A 25,669-nucleotide genomic window follows, 5' to 3' on the forward strand; every position below is an offset into this window, starting at 1 on the left:
ACTAAACTACTTCGTTTTTGATTTTTTACCATCATTTTTAATTTTTTATGACAATTACAGTTTGGCTGGAGATTATACATTTTGACTGAAGTTTTCATTAAGTTTGCCTGAAGATTCCCATCATATCCACTATATCTACTTTAGCTCTCCACTTTTTATTTATATATGTGCTTGAAAGCTTCAAATTAACAACTTTTCTATAATTTGTTGCCCCTGTAAACACCTGGATGCTCTTTGGCTATAACAACCCTGTTAATTACCTCTTCACACATTTCAGCCCTTAAATTAAATCATCACAGCTGATGTTCAGTGCTTGCTTTTACTTATCTGAGCTGTAATGCATCTTCACATGCGATGTGAGATAATATATATTTTTAGTTGCAGCCACATGTCATGACTAGAATTTCCATATAACAAGCAGATTTCTGCATTACAACTGAAATTAAGATAATTTCTTATTTCTTTTCGATGGTTAATTAGTGGCAGAGAAGAAGTGAACTCATTAATTATAAATGATGTAATGCCAGTCAATAATAAAATATTGGCAAATGATGCCATAATCCAATATCATCATCTGATTCCAAACTTGCCAGCTGCCAGGCTATGCTGAGCTGCCAGATCTGTAATTAAAATGTTTTAAGTAATGTATACAGAGAATTTCTATTCTTCCATCAAAGTCCAAAACCAGGAACTGACAGACTACTAGCTTCTATTCTATGCTAATAATTAAAGGATTTAATTTACTTATAATTTTCCTTGATCTTCATGTTTTATGCTTATGCTTAGTGTTGCAATTGGAAGAGACAAGACTTTCTACAGCATAACAGATCATGGAAGAAGCTACAGCAGCAGGGGAAGAGTGTGCTGATTTTGCAGACAACTGTAGGCTAAATATTCAAGTTGAATTCGAAAGGCGGCAACCTTGCTTATGGACTGTGATATGTAAACTTGAACCATGATAAAAGGAACCACTCTATGTAAAAATACAAGTATTGAGGCCATGCGTGTAATATGCATGCAGCTGTGACTGGTCAGATTGATTCTGGAGATGGCTACCAACTTAATGGTCGCGGAGACCCCTGAAGGCATCAGGGCATCGAATGCAAGAGACTAGTGCAAGCCCATGAACAATGTCTAGCCATGGCATGTTGTGGTAGAGGTGGTTTCCCTTAGATTCATAATTTATGGCAAGAGCCGTCAACCATGTTGGTTTCAACCTGACTAATGGAGGATTTGTGTAATGGTGCACAGTCCACCACACCCAGGAAGAGACCATGTAAACTTCTGCAACTCTTCTGCTGTTCTCATGTTCAAATGCAAGTTGACCAAAACATGTGATAGATACCACTAAGTTACTGTATTTAACAAGACCTCCTACAGGTGATGTGGATGCTGGTTCACTAATGGATTCGGAAATTGAGAGAGAGAGAGAGGAGTCTAGAAGTTAATTAATTCTTCACCCTCAACCTCCTCAAAGGGCTATAGACTTTCCTACAGGGGATACTCAAGTCACCAACCCCGGAATAGTCTCCTTTAGAAACAGCTGGCGCCTAGATGGAGTAAATATTTCAGCACAAGTTACCAAGGTGGCAGACAGGAATCATAGTCAGAAAGTGCATAGGTTGAGGCAGATAGAGCTTGGTTATAAGTAGTAGAAAGATAGGGTCAAGATGGACAGCAGACAATTAAATGTTGTCAAATAAACACATCAGATAAGTAAGAGAAGAAGCAGAAACAAACATCTTTGCTGACAACTGAAACCAAATGGTCCTTATTACTCAAGCCAGAGTGATGGGGAAGGGTCCCTTATGAAAGCTGAGACACACTGGCATTGGTTGGGTTAGGGGCATCTAAGGGTCCCTGGGTATTGGCTCATGTGCATGACTCGCAAACAGAGCAACAGGATGCATGAGCTTAAGAGGATAAGAGAATGGCAAACACCACTACAGTAGAGGTGCAACTTGACAGTTTACCTATTATAGAGGCTAAAACTGTTATGAATGTGTACAACTTAAAGTGACAGCAACCGCCAAGTGCAATGTGCCTCAAAGTAGGAGAATAATTATTTTCTATTTGACCATAAGGTGTCTGTCACATTACAGTGGGGTGTAGTACAACCCTGCAGGGATAGTGTCATGGTGTCAAAGTAGAGGAGGTCAGAAAACTGTAGGATCTGACGATGGAAGATGGAAAGTCATCAAGTGGCACAAAACCATGACTATAATTCTATTCACATCACACACTATATACAATTACAGTGTTATATGGGAAAGATTAAAGGGGTTTTACCAGAATAACAGGCTATCCCCTATCCTATGGATAGGGTATAACTTGCTGATCAGTGGAGTCTCACCGCTGAGACTCCAGCCGATCTTGAGAATGCGACTCCCATGTCCCGTTCTCTTGTCACGGCAGGAGTTGCTTCTTCCCCAACAGTGATGTCACTCTAAATTGAATTCTGGCTGAGCATACGCAGTCAGTGCTTCATTCATTCATTTCAATGGGACTACTGAGATATCCTAGCGGCACTAACTTGGGTAACGCACAGTTATCTCCTGTGGATAGGTAACTTGTTTTTCTGGTAAAACCCCTTTATCACTTAAGAATAATTGCTCTTGCAATCTCAGCTGAAAAAGTTTTATTGCAGACATTTAAAATTTCTGTGCAAACTAGTATAAACTGATTGATGTGTATCTCAGAATCACTAAATATCAGTAGTAATTTTAGTATACTAAAATATGTATAACTTATTTAGTTTTGACCCACATGGATTACTAAGAATTGTTGACAGTGACCACAATACAATTGTTCCATATTCAATCATTTATATTGTTTACCTATTGCTGCTGATAAATATTCTGATCAGAAATTGATTAAGTGCAAGGATCCCCAATTTAAAACTACTTCTATAACTAGGGGTTGGAATGAGGGAGCATGCCAACAGCATCTAAGTGGTTGCGTGATGCACATTAGGTAAGGCTGAATTCAATATCGTGACATATACGCCCATGCTGAGGCTGCATGGAGAGATAGCTGGAACTTTAACATGTAGGATGGCAGATTTGCAGAGTGGAGCACCAGCCACCAATCTGGCCTACCGTAGGAGAAGAAGCAGAAACAGAAATCTCTCTTCAGCTGGGCACAAGCTTTTAGAGCTGCAAGGATACTAGATGTACCCTGTGGTCTTTTTTTGCTGTCTATGTTCTATATTTCTTTTGTTGGACATGGTCTTCATTAGATAGAGCAAAACAGCACCTCCAGGACCCAAAGAGATAAGGAAGCAGATTGTTCACTACAAGCTAAACCTTTATTGCTTCACATGGCTACTAAAAAAACATTATAGTAAAAGAAAGGGCGGAGGGTAGCCGGACCAACTTTAAAAAAGTGGAGGGGTGGCAGATGAACGCTATATGTAATAATATACTATTTGAAGAAGCACTGCAGTTGGGGACTCTAACTACTTAATGCAATGCCCATTGTCACATACTAGTAAGATGTTTGTCTGCAGATATGAGATCTTGCTTCCTCAAAGCAACAAAGATGTAAAAAATTAGACAGTAGACTTCACTCTGTATGTAATCTGTATACATTATAAAAATATTCATTGCAGAGTTGTATCTACTGTAGGTTTTGCGTCACCTGAGACAAATATATATTTAATTAGTCTGACTAGGCAGAGTGGTTGGTTGGCACTCCGGAGCACCCAGCAGTCAATAGCTATGCCACCGAGTTATTCCTAGTACTCATTGTCATGCTTAGGGAATATCAATGCAAAAGAGGGAAATCCACCTGCTCAGGAAACCACTTTATCAGCCAAAGGGGGGAAGCACTGAAAGACCAACTCTCTTGAATCATCTGGCTTGTCCATGAATTATATGGACAACCTATTAAATTCACTGGATGTCGTGTAATACTCTTTTCACTGCAGAGGGAATGCGTACTCATTGGTGGCTTCATGGAGTGCCTAGGGGGTTCATTTTTTAATGACCTGTATTGTGATAAGTGGATGCCCAATGGTTTGTGTGCTTTACAAACCATTGTGACTCCTTAGTTTGAGAATTAGCCAAGCACTATATGGGTCATAACATTTTTGAGATGACTTCTAATATTCCCATAATACTGACAGTAAATGGTTTCTTGTGATGCCATCACCAAAGGAAAGATTTGCCAGCCAACACTTTTTGACTTCTTGAATTGTGAAAGTCATCCAAAGTACATTTCAGTAAATTTGACTCACTGACATTGCCCATGTTTTGTTTTAATAATCACATTTAACTTTGGTTCGACTGTTTGGGATCACATCTTTCTTAATCAGCTTCCTGTTTTATCTCTCATATTCATCATGTTTTACAATTTTCTCCCTGTACACAACTGATAATTGAACACACAAATTCTGCCTGGAATGATTCACACTATACTCAAAACGGTTCCTGAATTTGCTAATGGCGATTTATTACAGATGAGAAAGCTAAAATATTGTGAACCGCCTAGACCTAATCCAAACAACATAACACTTCAACATTTTTACCTGTGTATGCAAACATTTATCTAACTGCAAAGTGTTACATTTTTCACCAGAGAAATGGATTATTTGGCTCTATGATAGCTAAACTGAGTTTCAGAATCTATTGATTCTCTCCGTTCTTCACTCTTAACCCCTGAAAATGTATGGCTTTCATAGTCAAATTCCCAGGTCAGAGTCCCAATATAATAATCAGTCATAGGCTTAGGTGTACTGTGGATTAGTTTAGCGTAATCGTATATAAGGTGATTCAATTATTTAAAGGTATGCCAGAGATTAGCTGTTCTTAAACTGAACATGTATAAAAGCTGTGAAAAATATGCTGATAAAGTTGTATATAACTGGATGGACCACAGTTGGGAGTCAAGAAAAGTAATTGCAAGGGTGATGGAGCTGAACTTTCACACCAGGGCCCATGAGCTTTTAGCTACACCCTTGGACAAATCAAAATGTGCAAAAGAAATAACAGATACCAAAACAATACCAATACCAATAACAAAGCTAAAATCAAAGTATGGGTGAAAACTAAGTTAATATGCAAATAGAGTACCTGAAACAGCAATTACCGTAAAACACAATTGAGAAATGTCAAGCTAGATTCTCTTGATATCATCAGTGGGCTCCTATCTCCATAGCAATCTAACACAGCCTCTGGCTAGAAGCAGGGACCTGTGGTCAAGGCTAAGAGGACATCACAGGAGCGAGGAAATGTAATGGATATGTTTTCAAGACAGCATAATGCAACCAATGACTGTTGCCTGAAAAGCCATTGCCTTTAGGGAGCATGCACAGAGGAAATGAGGCAGGGGGAGCAACACAAACTTGGCATTTATATTAATTGTCTTCTATAACAAGGAGAAAAGAACTAAATAAAATGATGGCTGATACTGTCAAACTGATACTGGCATGGATATCAAACAACTGAAGACGCGGTGCAAAATCGAAAAAAAAGGAGGGAGCTCGCCTTTAGGGTCGCCAAGGGTCGCGAATGACTAAACGGCTAACAACAGCATAAAAAGAATATGGGTTCTATGGAAGAGTATGACTCAAAACAAGCTACTATGGTGAGAATGAGTCCTTAAAAACTCTTGTCTCATTGGAATGGTGATGAAAGCTTGAGACCCTACTCTATCGAGAAAATCTATTGTTTATTTACAAAAATGGTCAATGAGAGCTTTCTACTTTACAAGGAGATCCTCTCAAAGGCTCTTTTTCTCAATCTTTGTCTTGAATTCAAGTGATGGAATTATAACAGGCTCCAATCCTTTCCATATTTGTCACAGAACTGTGAAAGATGGATTGATACTTGTCATGGACCTATTACCAACAACAACAGATAATCTATAATATACCTAGAAATACTGCAGTGTCTGAGTGGGGAACAGGGTGTTATAGGGAAGATTTTTTGGGAAAACAAGATGGATGTCAATGGTGGCTCCATGGTCCCTTCCCGTAATGGTTGTGTTGGGCCTAGCTCTGTCACACACAGGTGTTAAACTAATGATGAAAGTGTTCGATAATGAAATGTCATGTGATGCCAGTACCTCTGGGGGGTGAACCCGGATTAAAGATGGTGAAATAATTGATGCGAGTCCACTTAGCTTTAGTGGTAAACCGAAAGTACACAGTTTACCCCACACTTATTTAACAAATGAGAAAATACAGTTGACTATTTGCATATTTCAGTTAGCATCCACTTTAATAAGCATTTCAGCAACATGAATAGCACATTTCTTTTTCTTCAGTGCTCTCTCTCTTTTAGTTACCAGAGATGAACCCACCAGTCTTAGTTATCTGGGGATTTTCTTAGGGATTACTTTGTAGAAGTTGAAATTGATTTAGATCCAACCACCTGTACTGTTACTGACTTCAGATTCCCTGGGGCAGATCATGCTCACTGTTGTGGAGACTGTAATTTGATCCTCTCTTCCACTCTGTGCTGATTCTGGTTACTTTTCTCTCTACTATAATATCAGTGTAAGCTTGCATGCTACGTGGGTGGCTGCCACGCGAATATGAGCTGCATTAAAGTATGAGCTGGAGAAAGTATGATACAGTTCCATCATGGCAGTTCGACAGGGTAGGAGACAGGTAGGCCACAAACTCTGCCTAAATACTTTACACTTAAAAGCTATCGCTAATGTTGTCACTTCTGTTCTCATTCTTGCTTTCAGTTTCAGAACTTCTTTCAAGTGCCAACCTCTGGGGCGCTCTATTCACATTAGCCCCTCTCTCCTGTTCTCACCTATGCACAGCTCGCATGCACTCTTTACCTTCTTGCTTAGCCTCAAACCCCCTAATGCCACTAACAAAAATAACAGTCTTCCTCATAAATCTCCTAATCATCTGCTAACCCTAACTATTCTGCTGTTACTAGCTGCTGGGGATATCTCTCCCAATCCTGGCCCACCCTGCACTGCTCCTAGCTATTACCCTCTATCTGGCTCACTAATAAAATCCCCAAGCCCAACTGCTAGCCCATGCATACCCTCCCCGGACAAATGTGCACTCTGGAACTGCCAGTCAGCATGTAATAAACTCCCCACTATCCACGACTTTTTTACTGCTAAATCTTTAAATCTGCAAGCTCTCACAGAAACGTGGATACAGCAGTCTGACACGGCCTCCCCTGCTGCACTGTCCTACAATGGCCTGCAGTTCTCCCATACCCCGAGACCAGATGACAGGCGTGGTGGAGGAGTAGGTGCTCTTCTCTCCCCAAAATGCACCTACCAGGTCATCCCCCCTGTACCCTCACTCACTTTTCCATCATTTGAAGTACATATGCTACGGCTTTTCCGCCCGCTGTCCATGCGAGTAGCAGTTATCTACCGCCCCCCAGGTGCTCCTCGCCTGTTTTTGGACCACTTTGCTGCCTGGCTCCCCCACTTCCTATCCTGTGAAATTCCAACCCTCATCTTAGGTGATTTTAACATCTCCACTAATGACCCCAACTCCCCATCTGCCTCTCAGCTTCTTTCACTCACCTCCTCCCTTGGTCTCTCTCAACTCACAGCTTCTCCCACTCACCTGGATGGCAATACTCTGGATCTGGTCTTCCTCCGGTTCTGCTGCCAACTTCACTAACTCCCCTCTCCCACTCTCGGATCATAACCTACTCTCTTTCTCTGTCATGCTCCCTAACATCTCTTCAGACCTACCTACCTACAGTACCTACAGGAACCTTAAGGCCATTCACACCCAGAATTTTGCCGATTCCCTACAGTCCTCTCAGTCCCCCATCTCTCTCCTCACCTGCCCCAACCTGGCTGCCGCTCACTACAACACCGCTCTCAAACATGCCCTGGATGAAGCGGCGCCCCCCAGGACCCGAGCCATCTGATGTAGACCACGGCAACCCTGGCTTACGCCTCAAACGTGCTTCATCTGGCGGTGCTCTAGAAGTGCTGAACGGCTGTGGAGGAAATCGCAAACGTCCGCAGACTTCCTCCACTACAAATTCATGCTCAGAACCTACAACCTTGCCCTCCACCATGCCAAACAAGTCTATTTCACCTCTCTAGTCTCCTCACTATCCCGCAACCCTAAACGGCTCTTTGATACTTCTCACTCCCTTCTCAGCCCTAAACCGCAGCCCCCGGGGATGGATCTCAGTGCCGAAGAGCTGGCTGCTTACTTCAAAAAGAAAATTTATGACATCCGTCAGGAAATAACTTCCAAACCCCAGACTAGCCCTGACCCTAGTCTTGTCAGCACTGCATCTAGCTCCTGCTCACTGTCTGTACTCAGACCAGCGACAGAGGAAGAAGTCTCCAAATTGCTCTTCTCTGCTCGCCCCACCACCTGCGCTAGCGACCCCCTCCCCTCACACCTCCTCCGTTCCTTCTCCCCAGTGGTCATCTCCCATCTCACCACTATATTCAACCTCTCTCTGACCTCTGGCATCTTTCCCTCTTCTTTCAAACACACCATCATATCCCCACTGCTAAAGAAGCCGACTCTGGACGCGACTGATGCTGCCAACTACCGACCCATCTCAAACCTCCCCTTCATCTCCAAACTACTAGAACGGCTGGTTTACTCCCGCCTTGTAAGCTACCTATCAGAGCACTCTCTCCTAGACCCCCTACAGTCTGGCTTTTGACCTCAACACTCGACAGAAACTGCCCTTACAAGGGTATCCAATGACCTACTGACAGCCAAATCGAGGGGCGATTACTCCCTACTGATCCTCCTCGACCTCTCCGCAGCATTCGACACTGTTGACCACAAACTCCTCCTCAGTATGCTACGCTCCATTGGCCTAAAGGATACTGCCCTCTCCTGGTTCTCTTCCTACCTATCTGACTGCTCTTTCAGTGTCTCCTTTGCTGGCTCTACCTCCCCTCCTCTTCCCCTTGCTGTTGGGGTCCCCCAGGGCTCTGTCCTCGGCCCCCTTCTTTTCTCTATCTACATAGCCCCTATTGGACAAACCATCAGGAGATTTGGCCTCCAATACCACCTCTATGCTGATGACACCCAGCTATACACCTCTTCCCGTGACATCTCTGCACCTTTCCTCCAAAACATCACTAACTGTCTGTCCGCTGTCACTAACACCATGTCCTCTCTCTACCTAAAACTAAACCTCTTTAAAACTGACCTGCTGGTAATTCCACCCTCCACTAACTGACCTCCTCCTGACATCTCCATCTCAGTGTGTGGCGCCACCATAACTCCTAGACAACATGCCCGCTGCCTTGGAGTCATATTTGATTCTGATCTCTCTTTTACCCCCTACATCCAATCTCTGGCCCGAACATGTCAGCTGCACCTCAGGAACATCGCAAGAATCCGCTCTTTTCTCACTGTGGACATGCTAAAAACGCTTACTGTTGCCCTCATCCACTCCTGGCTCGATTATTGCAACTCGTTGCTGATCGGCCTCCCCTGCACCAGACTCTACCCTCTCCAATCCATCCTGAATGCGGCAGCCAGGCTCATCTTCCTGTCCAGCCGCTACTCGGACGCCTCTGCCCTGTGCCGGTCACTGCACTGGCTGCCTGTTAAATACAGAATTCAATTTAAACTCGCCACCTTCATCCACAAAGCCCTCCACAGTGCAGAGCCCCCCTATATTGCCTCCCTCATCTCAATCCATCAACCAGCACGGGCTCTCCGCTCTGCTAACGAAACCAGACTGAGCGCCACTTTAATTTGAACTTCTCATTCCCGCCTCCAAGACTTCTCCAGAGCAGCACCCGTCCTCTGGAACGCACTACCAAAGGCTACCTGAGCAATCCAGGACTCGCAGAACTTCAGGCGTGCTCTAAAAACGCACCTCTTCAGGGAGGCATACCGAATTCCCTAAACAAACCCCCTGTACTCAGCCTGATAACATGCTCCCTGACCTACTGACTGCAATCCCTGCTAGCCATCATAAACCGCTCCTGCAGTCAAACTGTTTCTGCCGTCACACGGCTAAATGTCTGACCATTGTCTATGTGTAAAGCATCCCTCACTCTCCATCGCGTGATACTGTGCACATCTCCAGCCCCTTTACCTTCTGTATCACCCCATTACTTGTAGTATGTAAGCTCGTTGGAGCAGGACCCGCACCCCTATTGTTTCCATCAATTGATTACTATGTAACCGTGGTTCTGTAATGTTTGTACTTTTGTCTTTCTGTATCCCCCATCTATGTAAGCGCTGCGGAATATGTTGGCGCTATACAAATAAAGTTTATTATTATTATTATTACTCCGTTATGATAAACTTGTAAGGTACTGCAGCAACGAGCTGCAGGGCCTCACTCATCCACCTCCCAAAAACGCTGACTCTTAACTCCTCCTTCACTTCCGGTAGTTTCTCTGCACTTCTACTCCAGACTCTGACTGCTTTCCTGCCTCACCCTGCTCACTTTCCTGGGCTTCTCACAACTCTTCCTCCTCGATTAATCAGATAAATTAATGACAACCAGCCAATCTGAAGCAAGCTGTTGCCAGGCAGAATAGATTTAACCCGTGCATTTAGGGGAAAGACAGGGTCTTACCTTCCATCTCTCTTGAGGAGCTCATAGACAGGTGAACACACCTCCAAGTGTCTGACTACCCTGCAGTACCCTTCGGGTCACTACAATACATTTGAGAAGAATTTATTTATGTATTTCTTGTACTTTTTTCTTTGTTTTTTTCTCTTTGCAGATCCTGCACAGTAAGGCATCTGATTCATTTTGTGCGCCTCTAATGGCAAGGCAAGGCAAGGCAAGGGGTCCTTTGAGTACTAATTTGATGCTTGAGTGATCAGTCTATACTGGTGGTATGTTCCCTTTTGATCAAGGAATCTCTATGATTGCAAATCCTACCTCTTTTTATGTTTCTATGCAAGAAGTGTCATTAAGGTACAAATAAATACTTTTATTGCACAACTACTGGATCTTGAAGATTTTCTGGATTACAACTGTAACTGCAAGTAGCAGGTTCCATGCATTTAGACATAAGGATGTGGTGAATTTATATGCTGGTAATGTTGAATACTGTTCTTGGAACAATCTGTGTGATGTCCTACCAAAGATGACATAGCGATATACTCTGAATAGCCAATATGCCACTCAAAGATCTAAAAGACGTTAACTCCACCTCCACAAAACTCTTCTGGATTGTTTTAGCAACTTTTGAGAACAGCATATAGGATAAGGCATTTCCCAGTGCCTACTGGATACTTTCCAACTGCACCCACTAGATAATTTACCAAAGTGCCCACCACCCTCTGGGCATTTTGTTGAATTTTCTAGTGAGTGCTATTAAAATACGTTTAGATGGAACTGAAGTAGTTGAAATGGAGAGTATTTTATTGTAGGCAGATTACAGAGAACATTTTAAAACTGAAGTGAAAAAAATCAATTTATGAAAATTTGTCAAATGTAGAAGCTTTTTATCTTGTTTTATGTATTAAAATAGTAAGCTGGCTGAGGTAGATGATTACAAACATTTTGAAATGCAAATTATTCATGTTTAGTACTGAATGTGCTTCTCATTAAGCTGTCAGCCCATCATAATCTGCTTTAAATGCAGGTAACGTGTCTGATTAATAAATGACTTCTACTTATTCATTCTTAGATATAGTAGTTTCACATTTTATCTCCCTGAAGAATCCCAACGGATGGGGTGCATGCGTTCAACTGCTTTATCCAAATGGAAATTTCAGAGATCTTAAAGTGGGGGCATTCCTAGGGGGATGGGGCAGGTGGGGCATATGCCCTGGGCGCAACTGAAAGGAAAGGCAGGGGAGGTACAAGCTTCACAATGTTTCCTACACTGCAATAAATTCTTAAACAGCTGATTCAATGATAAATACTCCATTCTGCCTCTAGCGTTCCATGTCCTGCAGCCCATCAGTGTAATATGACACAGAAGATCGTCTCTTTGTGTAGGGCCCGGGCAGCTGTTGCCTTGTCAGTAACGTGGAGACTGAGCTTTGGTAATCTGTGTGTGGTCTATTAATTGCAGGCTGCGGGCTGAAGTCTGGAGCAGGTTGAGCATTATAATCAGCTGTGCCTGATTTAATCTGTATTTCTCACTTAGACAAGCTAGAGCAGGCAGCTTGTACCACACTGCTGGGAGTCCAGTAGCTCTTGGGGCAGGTCCAGTCATGTTAGTTTTAGTACTACAGTAGAGAAAGTCTTAATTTCGCCCTTCAAATTTCCACTTGAGTCTTCCTGGGGTTGTGACCTGCTACACTTCCTGATGAGATCTGGTTCAAACCTGATGGGCCTTCAATCTGTGGACCTCCTGCCTGGCTTTACCACTCCATATTTTGGCTGACTATCTAAGCAATCTTTAAAGTTAAATAACATTTCACTCAGGCTGCATTCCCACCTCATTGTACCATTCAGCTTTGCTCTCCATTTCATAAGTGACAGCCTATGGAGCCATTCAGTTTTCCATCTAAATGTCATTTTCAGCATGTTGGTTGCCAAGATATTGTTTGTAGCGGGAATTTCCATGACGAACTACTGTGTCTTACACAAGACGACTTTTGATCAACTTGTGACTATTTTAGTTGAGCTGATTCATGATTAATGACTAGTGAGCAAATTATTGCTCAACACCATGTTAGTGGCCATATTACACTGAAAGACTATTTGAGTAAAGAAAAATACACCATATTTAAAGGGATATTCCCAGAATTGACATTTATTATGTGTCAAAAGCAAAAGAAAGGTTAAAGATTGTATAGAATATAACAGGAATGAAAATGGTGAATTGGTTAAAAATGCTGCTGATGGCGCCACTAAATCTGATCAGTATGATATTACTGGGTAGATATTGACTCTACCCCAGATATATTCTATTGCCTTGGTATATTTCTGTAGGAGATACGCATGGATAGAGACGTTAATACTGTTGTATGAATCCAGTTACTTAATCATTCTCACTGATTTTTAATATACGGTAAATGTTCTTTATGATTGTCTAAATCTTAAGTTTAATAAGGTCACATGTTCATGGAGTACACTGGTCATAACGATATTGAATGTCCGAAACGCAACTAATGAAATCTTGGACTATACCATTATGTTGTAAGATATGGTGAATTTTGAACAATATTTTTAGTAATGGGCTTCCACCACAATTTGGTCTGTTAATATGAGAGGGCGTTAAAGGCTGGAGGGGAGGGAGGAAATTATTTAAACTGTTGTTTTTGTTTAATTCTTGAGGAAGTAGGAATTTGTGTTTTGAAAAAAATGGAAACATTTTCAATAAAAACTATTTGAAAATGCTATTGAGAAGGCCGAAATATAAATTCTTATTTTGTATCTTTTTTCTCTAAGAAAGTAAATGTAACATCAAGATCTTCCCTGTGCTATTGAAGGAATAAAATAATGCAAGCTATCTATAAAACAGAGAGATGGTGGGGGAAAACTTAGCTAACTTACCTGAATTCTAGTAAGGTGAATTGCATCCTAGGATACTAAAGGAAGCAGCTGAGGTAATGGCTGAACCATTTGCCATGATCTTTGACAATTCCAGAAGACTGGAAAAGGGCAAATGTTGTCCCTATCTTCAAAAAAAGGAAGAAGGTAGACTCAGGAAACTACAGACCTGTGAGCCTGACTTCTAGCTAGCAGCTTGTGTTAGTCTCATAATTTCAGTAATATACTTGCTTTAAAAATGTTGTTGCTTTACCACTGTAAATCATGTTTGAAGTGGCTACCACTAGGGCTCTCCATTCCAGCTTCTCTGCAATCCAGTCTCTGTCATTAGGCACACAGCTTCCATAGTAACAAGAACAGAGGGGAATTTCAATAGCAACATAAGGAGGGGCTATCTTTGCAGGCAGCTCCATTGCACGTGAAGGCTGCAGGCTGACAGATCTGTAGATACTGTTATACCGAACTCCACAATCTCTGTCTCTCCTGCTGTTACAGTATGTGTATGCGTGCACAAATTACACTCACACACATTATAGTGGGTTTACTAACCATTTAGCCAGAATGTCTCTGAATTCCTGATCCTCCTTGGAAAGCAAGTGGGTGGGCATTCAGATTTTGTCTGCTCCTTAATTCCATCCCTCACCAATTACCAGCCATTCCCTGCTATATTAGGCATCCTCCTCTCATGGAGAAGGCCTAAGTAATTGGTCTCATTAACCATTGTGACAAAGCCTCAGCTTGGGTTCCGTGACCTCATTTGTTTCTTGGACTCTGCTTTGTCTGCTGCCTGTCCTGACCTTTGGCTTGGACCTCATTTTTGCACCTGTGCTGCCAGCCTTGACTTAAGCCTATCTCTTTACTACCCTCCTGTTCAGACCTGCAGGTACTGCGCCTCAGCTTAGTGCAATGTGAGCAGCCACATTACCAGGACTATCTGTGTGCGTAACAGCTTGGGGACCCTGCAACAAAGCCAGTATCCCATTTGCAGGGGGAAGCATAAAAAGCGGGATTCCTTAGGTGCTGCCACCTCGGTTAGCTCAAAGCCAAACTGGTGTGTGGCAAGACGGATCCACATTAGTCTGCCTGAGAATATCTGAGCTCTCTCTTCTGACAAACTCTGTATCAGTTTTATCTAAACATGATACAACCTCAGATGTTAGTGAAAACAATCAGCAAGCTGGCTTTAGTTATAGTATGTCCCTATAGAGTGTGACTCAAGCTATTTAGGAATTTTCTACATAATGATGTGCACCATAAGAGTGTACAGTGTTAATGGTGCTTAAATGGAAACCAATATGATGGTAATTTGAGGATTCCGAGAAGAGTTACCACTTCCCATCCTTCAGTTTATAGTGAGAAATAAGGATGCTCTATGACCTCAGATAGAGGATGAAGAACCCAAAACCACAAAAAACAGCATATAGGGGTTGGAGGATGGAGCTGATTTTATCCATGTGTGAATATCATTGAAGTAATCAATTCTCCAAGAAAAATATGGTTTGCCTTTCTTATCATGCACAAAGCCTAGGTAAAACATTTATAAACTAGCATCAGAAGTATTCTTATTCTATACCAATTTTAATTTTTTTTCCGCTAATGGGTCCACTAATTTTTGAAAGTAGTTATTAGCACAATAACAGTAGCTGATCATCACTGAGTAGTTTAAGTCAGTGACCCATTAGAAAGCACAGAGAATATGAGGACACAGATTTGAGCTCCACATTAAGTATTAATAAATAATTTAATGGATAGTTTAGACATAAAATGGTTCTGCCTCGATGACAACAGATCCATTTAAGAAGACGAGAATAGAAAAGCTCAGTCAATGAAGCCTAGATAATTCTGCTGCAGAACTGCTGACTTTTAAATGAGCAAGGACACATTTTGTAGGAAATTCAATGCGAGAAAGTCATATCTGTTCAAATAGAAGGTGTTCAATTTCTAAAGAAAAAGGCAAAAAAATTTGAAAATATGCAATTCATTACATTATTTGGTATATCTTGGTAGCCAATGTTTTACAAGCCATTGCATGCTTTATAGAACTTAACTTAACTAGCAGATAAATGTATACATTGGCCCATATGATCCAAATGTACACAATAGTCCAGTTTCTTGTGCGAGAATAAAAAAAGGAGACAGCTGCTATTAGTAGGTCTATTCGAACCAAAATTTGTTCAATTTTCAAGATTTCATCTTACTAAAATTGTTGCTGAAACCTAGAAACCACACCCACTCCTCACGGACCACTCCAACTTTTTGAGTCATGTTTCAGAATTGGTGAGTGACAAGAAAGGTTGCAATGTCTTGCACAAATTCAGTGCCATTCATCATTTGTGACTTTTTTGGCACAGTTTACACCTAAACCTGGTATAATCGGTTTTAGAAATGTGGGCTAAAGAGGCACAATCATCGGTATATTTAAAAATTGACTTTCCACACCCAAGAATTATCCACCCAGATTCCGAGAGTAGAGGTGACTGAAATATTGGAAATAAGAAAATTTCACCAGAAATTAAGAGCAGACACAATATGTAACAAAGTCCTTTACTCTACCCATAGAAATTGGGAATCTTAAAACATTCAACTCCAATGACTTCTCTGCTACGTTCTGTATTCTTCCTATACAATAGATGACCTACAGATGCCAATAAGATATCAAAAGCTTTGACTATTGATGTCTACACAAAGGATATTGATCCATGAGTCTAAAATGTAGATCCTATGCACTTCTATATGATGAAAAATGATCTACAATAAATGATAAATCTATATTTTTAGATTTTTTTTTTAGAGCCTTCTTTCTTGACCGGTCAAGCAGGAATTATAGTGAACAAGCACATTTTCAGCCAATCCTGAGCTGGTTGAAATGTGTCATATGTATCAGTTAAATTTACAAACAAAGAGATTCATGCACAATCAAACTACTAAGGACCACTTGTCCCTCATAGGTATGTATGTGTGTGGGTGCTTCTCATGCTCCGCCCCTGGCGACATCACCGCAAGTTGTACAACATATATAAAACACAGAGCCTGACTGACAAAAGAACAACACAGCTAAGGAAGGGGAGGACAAAAAAAAAAATGAGAATACAATTAACCCCTTGAGTGGCGGGTTTCCTACCACCCTGTCGTGCCCACCAGGGCAGGTTTTTTAAAATGGTCTAATCATTGAATTTCAACTAATTTTGCAGTTGCGTCTCAAGAGCCATAACTTTTTCATTTTTCCATTGACATGGCTATATAAGGGCTTGTTTTTTGCGGGACAAGTTGTGATTTTTTAAACAGGGGGGAGGAAAAAAAGAAATGGGGAAAAAAGAAAAAAAGGGGCCATGTCATTAAGGGGTTAAATAATGTATTAACTTCCTTCTCTGGGTCATTACGACGCATGGATACCACATGTGTGATTATACTTTTGATTTTTTACAAAGTAAAGGGAGACAAGTGTTTTTATAATTTTTTAAATAATCTTTTTTTAAATTTTTTTTTTGTCCCTTTAGGGGACTTCCACAGGGACCCATCAGGACCCCTGATCACATTCCGGGGGTCCGATGGTGACAGCCCTTTACATGCTGCAGTGACAGCCCTTTACATGCTGCAGTCACATAGACTGCAGCATGTAAAGGGTTAACACAGCAGTGATTGGAGGTTTTCTCTGATCTCTGCTGTAAGAGCTAGTACCTAGCTGTCCTCTGACAGCTAACAACCAGCTCTCCCTGCCACAGAGACCATCGGCTTGCTTCTGACAAGCCGATGGTCTCTATGGCAACCTGTAAACAAAGCAGGAGATTGACGGCATATCGGCAATATCTTCTGCTGGTTTTTCAAAGCCCTTGCTTTGTTCTCTGTGGTACTGTGCAGGCAGAGCACAATGTCACAGCTTCTGGCATTGTGCTCTGCAGCTCCCATAGTGATACATAGCCCGGAAATCTTCCGGGCTATGTTGCTATGAGCAGTGGAGCTCGTCCCGGGTGTGCCACTCAAATTTCCGGGTGTGCCACTCAAGGGGTTAAGCCATTATCTCAGACACAACTCAGCAGTCCTGACAGAAGACACCAATCTACAGCTACCACGGTGGGCTGAAAGACCTGCGGTGACATCACTGCTGTGGGAGGAGCCATTCTGCAGTTTGGTAGAAAGTACTGTATACTGCATAAGCCGACAGCAGCTACAATGTGATCACCTGTGTGGGTGGAGCCAGTGATCACATGACTGGGGCTGATCAATGTATCCAGGAGTCTGCTGAGCTGGTGATGTCTGGAAATGAGTATGGATGTACCACAGCTGTGTGTGTGTAATGTGTGGGGTCAGGATGCATGTACTAGAGCTGTGTGTGTAATGTACTGTGTGTGTGATGTGTGGAGTCAGGATGGATGTAGTAGAGCTGTGTTTGTGATGTGTGGGGATGATAAAGGATGTTCCACGTAGCACAGCTGTGTGGGGCATTGCACCACCAGAAACACTCGCACTATAATTTCCTAAAAATTACTAGTACGTAAATATTAATGAGCCGCATTGGACTCTTCTCTGCCTGATGATGCACACTGTAAAATGTATGTTTTCCAAACTGCTGAACCAATTTGTGTAAGTGACAGACTGTAAAAATTAGAATTTCTGTCACTATATTATAGTACCTGTTATCAGGGAGCCATTAGGGAATGGACAAGTTCCCTTTAAGATAGTCATCCCGATGATCAGATGGGGGAAGTTTTGGCTAGCCATACGTTATATGGCAGCCATTCAAATGAATGATGGTCCATGTAATATAGAGATGGGATGAGTCTGTTGGAGCTATGGACAAGTGTGTCTATTGCCTTGGTATTCATAAACTTCCTCCAGTTTTCTTCTTTGGAGGACCTGGCACATCTGTGCATTGCGCATTGAGGCCATTGAGTTTTTTAATAAAAAAAAAAGTTAACCTGCGCTAAACCCAACTTACCTCCCTCCCCCCTTACAAAGAGGAAAGAAACAAAGTACATCACAATATATAAGCCATCATATTTTACACAAAATGTGGGTAAGTATATATATTCTTCATCTAATAGCATAAAAAAAGTAATGCATAGACATATTAACTATTTTTACTTCTAGTAGGCCTTTATATGCAGTGGGCTGCCATCCCTCAAAGCTTTGATGATTTTCTGCGGTGCTATTTTTTACAAATATTTTTATAAATATATTGTAAATTTATGTTAAGCAGACACTGTAATTGATATTGAACCCCTTTAGCCCTATGTTTTTAGCAAGGATTCCATAACAAAATACACACAGGAATCCACGCTATTTTGTCAACCCATTCACTTCAAATCCATGTCATGGAAAAAAACAATTGACAGATCAATTCTCAACATGGATTCTGCATGCAATCTTCACAGAATCCTTGCAGTCAACCCCAATTGGTGTGAATAAGGCCTTATATGTTACTGTGGTTCAATCAAATGGGATCCTTTTATCCAATAGAATACACTAAATGGAGAAGATTTTTACAGAGCTGGTTGGAAAACTCAACTGGTAATTCATGATAAAAGACATCTGTTCCATCTGCCCTCTGCTTCTTACTAACCTACCTTTCCTAATTTAGTTAGAAGTAGGGGTCAGGTGGATGGCAATAGGATTGCAGGATCAGACCATGGGCTATATACATCTTTATAAGAGCTGCAGACCACTGAAATCGAGTATTGGGTCCTCTAGAGTAAGAGCTGCTCTTTGGAGGTAGTAGATGAGATTTTCTAGCAGAAACCTCTCCAAATAAACTGCAAAGTTTCTACTGGGGTTATTTTAAACCAAACAGCTTTTGTAAGATACTTTAAAGCAGAGGTTCCCAAACTTCTTTGACCTGTAGATCACTTGCCGAATTTTTGGTTTTCCGTAGACCTCCTGCCTGCCTGAGTCCATCTGCACACGACTGGGTCGGATTCCACATGCGGGAGCCCTCAGGGGATCCTGTGGACAATCAGAATCCACGCATACCTGTCACTTCTTTTTCTTTTCTGTACTGCGGATGGTCCGCACGGCTCGCCGTTGGACATGCGCAGTATAGATAATTTTTTTAAACCCATGCTTTTGCTGCATCATTGGCTAGCGATGACGCAGAATCAACAAGCTTTCTGCAATGTCAATTGCATAAGAGCCACAGGTTGGGTGGCTTCCACTGACTTCAATGGAAGCCATCCACGTGGAATCCGCTTAAAAATAGAACATGCTGCGATTTTTCTTTGCGAGCGGAAAATTGTGATTGATTTCCACTCATGGGCAGAAAAAAGCATTTTTAAGTAGCATGTTATGGGCTGTGTTTACTGCAGAATTCGGAGGTGGATGCCTGCTCCAGATTTCGTAATGCAAATCCGTCTGTGTGCAGCCGGCCTAATATTGAATTTTTCTTTCCTTATTAAAGTCAAATGGGTTTTTCCCAGCTGGCACAGTGCAGCTCACTTAGATAGAAGTTTTAGTAGAGTGGACAATTGTAAAAAAAGAAAACCAGGTACAATTTTTATTGAAAAGATACAAAATGCAAGTAAATCTTTGTATTTGGGATGAAGCAAATCAGAATCTAGTAACATTCTTACATAAAAATAATTCACAAATAATTCTGTTAATGGGAGGGATGAGCCTAATGCTATGATAGCAATTGTTCAATATTTGGCTTCAAATTAGTGAGGTTTAGTCTCAAATTTCCACTTCCAGTGATTTGCAATCGATTTCTTTTTTTCGTAAGAAGTTTGGCGACTGCGCTAAAACCCCTTACCATGCCATCTGAGGATGGAAAAGCTATCAAAAACTTTCTTAAAATAGTCCATAATACAGGATAAGCAACAAGTACGCGCGATGCATTGCTGCCGGTATGAAAACTTGTAAAAACTTGCACATGAACATAACATAGCATACCACAAAGCAGATAGGTATAGTTCGTACAAAACTTCTTGGGCTCTGGCAGATCATGTGAAAACGATGCACAGTAGAAACTTAATAGGTAATTTAGCACAGGTCTGTTTTGTCTATCCCCAGAGCCCAAGAAGTTTTGCACAAACTCTACATAAATAATTTTATGAACTATAAAAGAGGTCAGTAATTTCTGTCTATTATAAGTATTATGTACACAATCTGTGTACACTGTATTATGTCATTTATTGAATGTCTAAATGTTGATGATGACCTGCCTTAATGAAGTCCGCTCGCGTGGACCCCCATTTACATCTCATGCACCCCCAAATTTTTGTCTTGCTGACATGGACCTCCAGCAAGTCAAAATTGACCCCTGGGGGTCCATATGAACCACTTTAGGAACCACTGCTTTGAAGGGAGTCTGTCAGCTCAAACATTCTGTCCAAACTGCAGGCAGAGCAGAAGGAGCTGAGCAGATTGATATATAGATTTATGGAGAGAGATTCAGTATAATTTGTACTTTATTCATTTATATCTCTGCACATTCTGAGATGGACAATCCAATGGGCGGTGCTATCAGTGATTGACAGCTGTGTATGACTGTTCATAAATAGATAGCTGTCAATCACTGATAGCTCCGCCCATTAGACTGTTCCTCCCAGAATGTGCAGGGATACAAATGAATAAAATACAAGTTATATTGAATCTCTCTCCATATATATATATATATATATATATATATCAATCTGCTCAGCTCCTCCTGCTCTATAACATGATGCCTGCTGTTTGGCTAGCATGTTCAAGCATTCAAAAGCCCATTCAGCCAGCCATACTATAGGGCCATGTGCTATCCTTTTATTCCACAGACAGTAAATGGTCCCATTATAGCAAACTGGGATACCTACACTGCTGTTCTTTCACATAAACTGATAGTCCACATGAAAAAAATTGCTGTACATCGTATTCTTGTCCTTTTTTCATGGATGAAAGTAGCACATAAAATGTGCAAAGTCTGTGTGCTGTCTGATGTGAGTTATGCCAGAATTTCTCAGGTGCTGTCTGAATATGGCCTTAGGTTTACATGAACCACTGTAGTCCACACTTCGAATCCCAGGCTTAGTACGCAAACCTTTGACCATACAGTTATACAGGATGCAGCTGCATTCCCTAGTTTACTAATTGAGCAGTATTATTTGCCTACTGTATGGCTGTATCATACAGGCACCATATGGTAATCCACAAGGAGAAGTTCTGTAAGGCTAGCATTGTTTCCCCTCCTAGTTTTGCCTACTAAAACAATACTGGCGATAGGTGGCATGTATTTAATGGAGAGCCTCATGTGGCGTACAGTGTTAAGGCAGAAGAATACAGTCCTAAACTCTTGCTCACGACCTGAAGGTTGCAGGTTCAATCCCAACTGGTTCAGGTAGCCAGCTCAAAGTTGACTCAACCTTCCATCCTTCTAAGGATGGAGCTTGCTGGGGGGTAAAGATGACTGGGGAAGGCAATGGCAAGTCACCCTGCAAAACCAAGAAAACATCACGATGTGATGTCACCCTAGGAGTCAGTCACAACTCGGTACTTGCACCAGGTGACTTTACCTTTTACCTTTCTTTATCATTTAGCAACAGGTAACAGGTTCTGTACATCCATACTCCCCACTTTTGAGTTTCTACTTGGGATTTAAGCCTCTTCTGCATCTTTACTGCATTTCCGTTCATTTAATGTCACTTTTTTGCATTCCCCTCATTTAATCCTTGAATTCCAGCAGACCTCATACATCTCTGTGAGAGGTCTGCCCTTTCTTTCTCCATTCATTGGTGAGATAGTTTAATAAGTCCTGATTATTGCTGCTTGAATCCCCGTTTCCATATTTTTCTCATGCATTCCCAATCTATCTAAGTACATTTAGAACAATTTTGATGCTGCGATGGGTTTCTCATTTGGCAGTGTGCTTTAAGAGCCAATAAACAGATGTTCAGTTGCAAAACTAAATATGGGAGTAATAGTGTCTGGCGTCGAGATTTCACCCTACTATAAACACAAGGTCAACAAATTATTCAAAAAAAAAAATATTGTTGATAAAGAAGCTCATTCAGTGGAGCAGAAGTTCATAATGTCTGTTCTCAAAGGAACATGGGGAATGTCATAGCCAAATTAAAGGTACCTAACGACAGCCTATAGCCCATAAGCACGGGTCTACCATCTGTCACTTCACCATATCAGTACTTTTTTTATCTCTCAAACAGCTATTGTACGATGCTTAGCATTTATAGAAGTGTCTGACGCAGCTGTTCCCTGTTCATTTACTCACAAACATGCAAACATGAAAGTCTTCATTGCCCCCGACATACAATAAATGTTATGTTCCTGTTTGTCGATAACAATGATTGAGCTGAAACTTTCCAGAGTTTTATAGATTACAGGTTCTTGTCCAATGGCAAAACTTGCACTGCTTTTTAATGGTTAATAATTAGAGATGAGCGAACACCAAAATGTTCGGGTGTTCGTTATTCGGAACGAACTTCCCGTGATGCTCGAGGGTTCGTTTCGAACAACGAACCCCATTGAAGTCAATGGGCGACCAGAACATTTTTGTATTTCGCCGATGCTCGCTAAGGTTTTCATGTGTGAAAATCTGGGCAATTCAGGAAAGTGATGGGAATGACACAGTGACGGATAGGGCAGGCGAGGGGCTACGTGTTGGGCTGCATCTCAAGTTCACAGGTCCCACTATTAAGCCACAATACCGGCAAGAGTGGGCCCCCCCCCCCTCCCAACAACTTTTACTTCTGAAAAGCCCTCATTAGCATGGCATACCTTTGCTAAGCACCACACTACCTCCAACAAAGCACAATCACTGCCTGCATGACACTCCACTGACACTTCTCCTGGGTTACATGCTGCCCAACCGCCCCCCCTCCCCCCCACAGCGCACACCAAAGTGTCCCTGGGCAGCCTTCAGCTGCCCTCATGCCACACCACGCTCATGTCTATTTAGAATTGCGTCTGCCATGACGAGGGACCGCAGGCACACACTGCAGAGGTTGGCACGGCTAGGCAGCGACCCTCTTTAAAAGTGGCGGAGCGATAGCCCACAATGCTGTACAGAAGCAATGAGAAATAGAATCCTGTGCCACCGCCATCAGGAGCTGCACACGTGGGCATAGCAATGGGGAACCTATGTGCCACACACTATTCATTCTGTCAAGGTGTCTGCATGCCCCAGTCAGACCGGGCTTTTTAATTCATAGACACAGGCAGGTACAACTCCCTATTGTGAAGTCCCTGTCGACCCACAGCATGGGTGGCTCCCTGGAACCCACCGGCGGTACACAGAAATATCCCATTGCATTGCCCAACACAGCTGAGGTAGTAATGTCGTGCTTAATGCAGGTGGGCTTCGGCCCACACTGCATGCCCCAGTCTGACTGGGGTTCTTTATAAGTGTACAGATGTAGTAAAAACTCCGTGTGCACCTACAGCATGGGTGGGTGCCAGGAAGCCACCGGCGGTACATAGAAATATCCCATTGCATTGCCCAACACAGCTGAGGTAGTAATGTTGTGCTTAACCCTTTCCAATCCAATTTGTATATGGTTTTCCTAGGGGGCTTACTCTTTTTCTGCTGTTATACAACGGCGCTATATGCTGGCTAAAGCCAGTACTGCATGAGCTGACACGTAGGATAGGCTCCGACAGCAGAGAGGCTGGCAATATACAGTAAGAGAACCCCGACGGACGTCTACCAACAACGGAGCTGTACAGCCTTAAACCCTAATGTCTTCACAGGTCACACAGTGGACTGGAAAGGGTTAATGCAGGTGGGTTTCGGCCCACACTGCATGCCCCAGTCAGACTGGGGTTCTTTACAAGTGGACACATGTAGGTTAAACTCCCTGTGGACCCACTGCCTGGGTGGGTGCCAGGAAGCCACCGGCGGTACATAGAAATATCCCATTGCATTGCCCAACACAGCTGAGGTAGTAATGTCGTGCGTAATACAGGTGGGCTTCGGCCCACACTGCATGCCCCAGTCAGACGGGTTCTTTAGAAGTGTACAGATGTATTAAAAACTCAGTGTGCACCTACAGCATGGGTGGCTCCCTGGAACCCACCGGTGGTACACAAAAATATCCCATTGCATTGCCCAACACAGCTGAGGTAGTAATGTCGTGCTTAATGCAGGTGGGCTTCGGCCCACACTGCATGCCCCAGTCAGACTGGGGTTCTTTACAAGTGGACACATGTAGGTTAAACTCCCTGTGGACCCACTGCCTGGGTGGGTGCCAGGAAGCCACCGGCGGTACATAGAAATATCCCATTGCATTGCCCAACACAGCTGAGGTAGTAATGTCGTGCGTAATACAGGTGGGCTTCGGCCCACACTGCATGCCCCAGTCAGACGGGTTCTTTAGAAGTGTACAGATGTATTAAAAACTCAGTGTGCACCTACAGCATGGGTGGCTCCCTGGAACCCACCGGCGGTACACAAAAATATCCCATTGCATTGCCCAACACAGCTGAGGTAACGTCAGCTGTAATGCAGGTGGCCTAAAAATTAATTTGATTACACTGTAGGCGAGGGCCCACAAAAATTGCTGTATCAACAGTACTAATGTACATCCCAAAAATTGGCCATGGCCAGCCAAGAGGGCAGGTGAAACCCATTAATCGCTTTGGTTAATGTGGCTTAAGTGGTAACTAGGCCTGGAGGCAGCCCAGTGTAACGAAAAATTGGTTCAAGTTAAAGTTGCAATGCTTTTAAGCGCATTGAAACTTATAAAAATTGTTCTGAAAAATTATTTGAGTGAGCCTTGTGGCCCTAAGAAAAATTGCCCGTTCAGCGTGATTACGTGAGGTTTCAGGAGGAGGAGCAGGAGGAGGAGGAGGAGGAATATTAGACACAGATTGATGAAGCAGAAATGTCCCCGTTTTGGATGGTGAGAGAGAACGTAGCTTCCATCTGCGGGTGCAGCCTACGTATTGCTTACGTATCGCTGCTGTCCGCTGGTGGAGAACAGAAGTCTGGGGAAATCCAGCCTTTGTTCATCTTGATGAGTGTTAGCCTGTCGGCACTGTCGGTTGACAAGCGGCTACGCTTATCTGTGATGATTCCCCCAGCCGCACTAAACACCCTCTCCGACAACACGCTAGCCGCAGGACAAGCAAGCACCTCCAGGGCATACAGCGCTAGTTCAGGCCACATGTCCAGCTTCGACACCCAGTAGTTGTAGGGGGCAGAGGCGTCACCAAGGATGGTCGTGCGATCCGCTACGTACTCCCTCACCATCCTTTTACAGTGCTCCCGCCGACTCAGCCGTGACTGGGGAGCGGTGACACAGTCTTGGTGGGGAGCCATAAAGCTGGCCAGGCCCTTAAAGACTGTTGCA

The sequence above is a fragment of the Eleutherodactylus coqui genome, chromosome 6 (assembly GCF_035609145.1).
Source record: "Eleutherodactylus coqui strain aEleCoq1 chromosome 6, aEleCoq1.hap1, whole genome shotgun sequence".
Lineage (NCBI taxonomy): Eukaryota > Metazoa > Chordata > Amphibia > Anura > Eleutherodactylidae > Eleutherodactylus > Eleutherodactylus coqui.